We start from the raw sequence: 6,422 nt of genomic DNA on the forward strand, positions 1-6,422 counted from the left end.
GTCACTCTGGTCATTTCATGTTCTTGATGACACTGTTAGCCTCCTAAAAGCAGTGTGTGTAAGTCACACACCTGCTCTCACAGGTATTTGATCTTAGCAACAAGAAGCTGAGGCCTGAGGAATCACCGCTTTTCTCCAGCAAACCGGCTCTGTGGTATCTTTGATTTCTGCCCCTGTCTGCCTGCTCCTGCTGCTTCCACACCGCTCCCCTTGGAGATCAGAGTACTTCAATTGATGGACTTGGGTGGTGAATAGGGGTGCATAAAAGGGGAGAGTTGAGTTGGAGGTATTCAGCCTGGATTGCGGTGTTAAGGTTTCTACAAGTTTCCTTCTCTGAAACCACATGCCAGTGCTTGGTTTTCTAATGTGACCTACAGTATGTGGGTTTCTGCTTAGAAGAGTTGGCTTCTTAACTTCCCTGAAGAATAAAGGATAATGCAAAGAACTATAGAACATGGTCCTGGTTTCTCTTGCAACACAGCAGCTTGACCTGTCTGCTTTGATGTGCACCTTTGTAGGGATCAGTTCCAAAGATGGCAAGCTTCCCTGCTGTGGGAAGTCAGCTTCCTGCAGATAAATGAGACCTTGGTGTTAATGTGAAAGGACCAGGCCTGCTGTGCAGGAGTGCTGGTGTAGTGTGCAGCAGCAGTGGGCACAGTAAGCCACTTATCCAGCGGACTTGATTGACTGGTACCTAGGAAGTGGGCTTTTAGAGAGATGCCCACGGTTGAATGGAGTAAAAACAAACTGATTGTAGACAATGAAAAGGTAGTTCACCTTCTTTGTGTCTATGTCCCTCCCAGATAGTTGCAGCCAAAAGGAAGCTGTTGTGTCCCCGTCTCCTACTCTGCTCCTCTGTTAAAATAAAAACAGGGGTAGACTAACGTCCAGCTCCTGAATACATGTAAAATTTCTTCTATGAAATTAGACAAAAATATTTTCTATGAAAATGACTTGAGAGATGTCTTGAGAAGTAAAATCACATCCTTTTTCTTTTTTTCTTTTTTTTTTTTTGCGGGGGAGGGTTTCGAGACAGGGTTTCTCTGTGTAGTTTTGGTGCCTGTCCTGGATTTCACTATGTAGTCCAGGCTGGCCTTGAACTCACAGAGATCCGCCTGGCTCTGCCTCTCGAGTGCTGGGATTAAAGGCGTGCCCCACCACTGCCCAGCATATCCCATCCTTTTGGTCAAGGTTTGTTTTTTTCTTCTCACTCTCTCTCTCTCCAAAGAAATCCATTCTTTAAACTAATACTAAAAAAAGAAAGAAAGAAAGAAAAAAAGAAAGAAAGAAAGAAAGAAAGAAAAGAAAGAAAGAAAGAAAGAAAGAAAGAAAGAAAGAAAGAAAGAAAAGAAAAGAAAGAACAATATCCCTTGCTTTCCTTTTCTTTTGAAACAATACTTGATGTCTTCCAGGAGGAGGACAGTGCAGGGAAGAAGGGCATTGTACACCTCCACCAAATGTTTTCCTAGGTCAAGGAAGGGAAAGGAAGCCAGGCACAATGGCTCGTATCTGTAGTCACAGCATGAAGGAGGCTAAGGTAGGAGGATTGCAATGAGTTTGAGATTAGCCTGGATGACCTTGAGAGAGAGGCAGAGAAAGAGAGGGAGACAGAGACACACAGAGAGGAAATCATCCATTCCTCCATTCCTACTTCTTTCTTGGGTTGTCCTACAGACAGGAGGTACTTGCCAAAACCATTGAATGAGTGGTAAATGGGCAGGCTGGATGAGATGGAGTCGCTGGTAGTAGGACAACTATGTATAGAGGACTTCATAGTTCTATGGAAGGGACCTGAGGATGCAGCCAGTGGAGTGCTTGCCTAATATTTTCAAGGTATTGGTTTCCATCTGCAGCACAATGAAACAGAAGTGCTTGAACAGCGTATTTCCCTGGGGTGGATGTATGCAGGGATAGAGAGGAAGGAGGGAGGGACGAAAGGAGAATCATTGACGAACAGGTTAGACTCAATACTGGTAGGGTTGCCGAGGGAACACCTGTGAGACTGTGGGCAACAGACAGGCCCAAAATTGCCTCTATCCTCTCTGCCAAGCATCAGGTTAAGTGAGAATACAGGAAACAAAGTCTGACTTAGACTTAGTGTCTGTGAAGTAAGAAATCAAGAAGAAAAACAATAACTTAAGTTTGACGAACTGTGTATTCAGTCAGTTTCATGTCAAGAAATGTGGCTGATTATTTTTCACTGAAACAATCAGGTGAATCAACTTTACCAAGTGATCAGCTAAGTTTTAATATTATAAAGGTAAAACCATGTGTCTGGTCACCAAGTTTCCTGTTAATGATAATTGTATATGTGGTGAGTGTTAGTTATGTAGTAACAACATTGACAAAATTATTTGTAGGGCTAGCTTCTCTTGTTCTGGACAACACTTCTCCCTGTTCATAACATCAAAATAGTTGCTCAGGCTAGAAGAGAACTGAATTCCTCTTTTTCGTTTCAGACTTCTGACAATGGACAAGGGAGGGGTTCATCTGTAACATGTCAGCTGCTAGCCTGGGTAGTCACCTCAGAGTTGTCCAACTAGACCAGTACTTCAATTTGTGATAGGAGCTCAGTACTATCACTTCTTAGCAGCATATCAAAACCCAATTCCAAGATGGCTGGCATGTTCTTTGGGTCACCTAGTTTCAAGGGAATTAGCTAGATTTATGTTTTCCTTCCCACTGTAGCTCTGCTCACCTCTCCCGTCTCAGCCCAGCCCAGACTTTTCTAAACAGAGTAAGACTTGTATTGAGCATTCATTCCTTAGTATATTTCTTTCTTTTATTGAATGATTTTCATTCATTTCCCCTTGAGTTTTGATTGTTTTGATTTGGTTATAATATAAAGAGATGCCTAGTGCAAACCAGCTAAAATTATTTATGAACTTCCTAACTGAAAATAGTAAGCACCCCCAAAGAAAAAATGCCAGCTGTATTATAACCTCAGTCTAGTTAATCTTGGTTTCCTGCTTCAGAACCCATACCTGATAGACCATGGGCTTGGAACAAAGCCTGTCTTAGACTGTGGCCATTACAAAATTGCTACAGATATTTAAATATTGCTACAGGTCACTAAAATGGGTATTTGGTGGTGGAAAAAATTGGGACTTGAGCATCAAAAGGTGATTTTTTTTTTTACTAGAATGGTGTCAGATCCCTTAATTAACTTCATCTCTTGGCCTGAGAACACAGCTCAGAGATACACACTCATCTCAAATATGCAAAGATATGGGTTTGACCCCCCCAGCACTAGAAAATGAGAACTCTTTGATCTCAGATATTCAATATATATTAAAATTTTAATTAAAATAGTAATATATCACTTTTCTCCTTCCCTTTTCTCCCTTCAACCATTCCCAAGTACTCTTCCTTGCAACCATTCCCATACCCACCCCACTCCCAGATTGATAGATAGCCTCTTGTACTTTGATTAATATAGTTACACATGTATATATGTATAAAATGCATAAATATAAAAATACAATCTGCCGCACCCATTTTTGTTGTTTGTGTGTATATGGTTTCAGGGCTGACCACTTTATATTATATAACCACTGTCTTAGTTAGGATTTCTATTGCCATGAAGAGACATCGTGACCACGGCAACTCTTATAAAGGAAAACATTTAATTGGGAGGGAGGCTCACTTACAGTTTCAGAGGTTCAGTCCATTATCATCATGAAAGGGAACATAGTAATGTGCAGGCACATGTAGTGCTGGAGTAGTAACTGAGAGTCCTGTATTTTGCAGGCAACAGGAAGTGGACTGAGACACTGGGTGGTATCCTGAGTATAGGAAACCTCAAAGCCCTTCCCCAACAGTGACACACTTCCTCCAACAAGGCCATACTCACTCCAACAAAGCCACACCTCCTAATAGTGCCACTCCATATGAGATTATGGGGCCCAATTACATTCAAACTACCACAACCACTAAAGGGGATCATCCCTGGGAAAGGCAGTTACTAGTTGCCTATAGTTTTCTGTCAACAGGTTGGACCGCATGAACATTTCTCCTCTCCACATTAATATATCTTTTTGTATTGTTGTTGTTTAGTTAGGTTTTGTTTATGCAGCCATTTCTAAGAAAAACTGTTTCACAGACAACTTCCTGATATTCTGGCTCTTACAACCTTTTACCACCACCCTTTCTGTGATGTTCCCTGAGCCATAGATGCAGAAGCTATGATATAGTTGTAACCACTGGAGCTGGATCCATTGACCTCTGTATTGTGTCCAGTTGTGATTTTCAGTGATGGTCTCCATTTTCTGTAAAAAAGAAGACTCTTTAATGAGAGTAGGAACTACACTTACCCATGAGTATAAGGATAAGATTTATAAGTAGTTAGGAATTATGCTGGTCTAGCAAAGTGGTGGTAGTGGATTATCTTATATCCATGACCTCATTGGCCTATGGAAGTTGGCTAGATTTCTAATACTAGGCATGATTCTCCACCACCCAGATATATGTATTTATACATTTTGCTCTGTACCTATTTTTATGAATGTGCTTTGTCTTCTCATCACTGTTACACCTACGTAGCTTTCATTAGTACATCTAAGTTTTTATGCTTACAAAATTATGCATTGTTTTATTTTGAACAATAGCCTATAAAATGTTTCACATTTTTCCTGTTTGTCAGGCAAATTCTCTATTTTTTCCTCTTATGTTTATTTTTAATTACATTACTTTCCCTCATCCCTCATCCCTTTCCTCCTTCCAGCCCTTCCCATGTCCCCTCCCTCCAACTCTTTCCTTGTTCTACCAACTCTTAAATTGATAGTCCTTTCCCCCAATTATTACTGTGTGTGTGTGTGTGTGTATGCACACAAATATATAAATACAACCTACTGAGTCCACTTTCGTTGTTTGTATGTATAGGTTTCAAGGCTGACGGCTTTGTATTGGACAACAAATTAGGGAGCTCATCCCTGAGAAAGGCTAACTTTCTCATCAGTGGTTTGTAGTTCCTTGTCCAGGGGTGGGATCCCATGAGATAGTCCCCCTCCCGTGTTAGCATATCTATGAATATGCCAATGCTCAGATCTTTTTCATGCAGCCGTTTCTAGGAGAGACTGTTTCACAGTGGATTTCTGACTGCTTAGACCAACTATTCTAAAGATTTCTTGTGCTTCATACTGGGGCTCTTGTTAGTGTGTGGTTTTTGTGGGAACATTATCAGCACTAGTTCCATAACTTCCCTTAATATGTGTATATATAATTATATATATATATAAAACATAATATATATACATTAGATATATCTCACACATATATGTATATTACACATGATATATGTATATATACATATGTGAACTGTATATGCATAAATAGAAAATATTTACATAAATATAAAATAGTAAGACTCCTTGAGGTTTTATCAAACAACTTTGGTGATATTTCTCCTTCCTTGTCCTCCTCCTGTATTGACCTCCCTCCCCACTACCTTGTTGGAATCCCCCTCACTGTTTTTCAGTTTCCTACTTCATATGACCTGTATGTTTCTATTTCTCTCCCAACCCTTCCCACCTATGGTCCTTTTATACTTCCCTGGTTCCCCACATTCGAAGATTTGGAGCTATAAACCACAGATGAGAGAGGACTTGCAATGATTGTCTTTCTGGGTCTGTTACCTCAATATCATCTTTTATAAGTCCATCAATTTACCTGAAAATTTCATGATTCCTTTAATAAAAACAGCTGAATAGTATTCCATAGTGTATATAGTACCACATTTTCATTATCAAGTCATCTATTGAAAGATATTTAGGTCAGAGGTTCTCAACCTATAGGTTGCAACCCCTTGTACGGTCAAACTACCCTTTCACAGGGGTCACCTAAGACCATCAAAAAACATAGATATTTTCATTACAATTCATAACAGTAGCAAAATTACAGTTATGAAGTAGCAACAAAATTAATTTTATGGTTAGGGGTCACCACACTATGAGGAGCTGCATTAAAGAGTCACAGCATTGGGAAGGTTGAGAATCACTGATTTAGGTTATTTCCATGTCCTAGCTATTGTGAATAGGTTGATAATGAACATTGCTGAGCAAGTATCTGTGAAGTAGGACATCAAGTCCTTTGGTCTTATGCCAAGGAGTAGGATTGCTAGGTCATATGGCAGATTTATTTTTACTTGTATGAAAATTCCTCATACTGGTTTCCAGAGTGCCTGCACAATTTTCATTCCCTCCAACAGTGAATGAGGGTTCCTCTTTCTCCACAACCTTGGCAGCATTTGTTGTCAGTTGTTTTGTTGATCTTGGCCATTTTGGTTGTAGTTTTGTTTGCTTTTGTTTGGTTTTTATTTTTCGCATTTTCCTAATTGCTAAGGGTGGTAAATACTTTTTGAGGTATCTCATAGCCATTTTTATTTCTTCTAGTGAGAACTCTGTTTAGATACATAGCACAGGTTT

This window comes from Peromyscus californicus, unplaced genomic scaffold (assembly GCF_007827085.1).
Source record: "Peromyscus californicus insignis strain IS unplaced genomic scaffold, ASM782708v3 Scaffold_10__1_contigs__length_136768540, whole genome shotgun sequence".
In the NCBI taxonomy this organism is placed as follows: domain Eukaryota; kingdom Metazoa; phylum Chordata; class Mammalia; order Rodentia; family Cricetidae; genus Peromyscus; species Peromyscus californicus.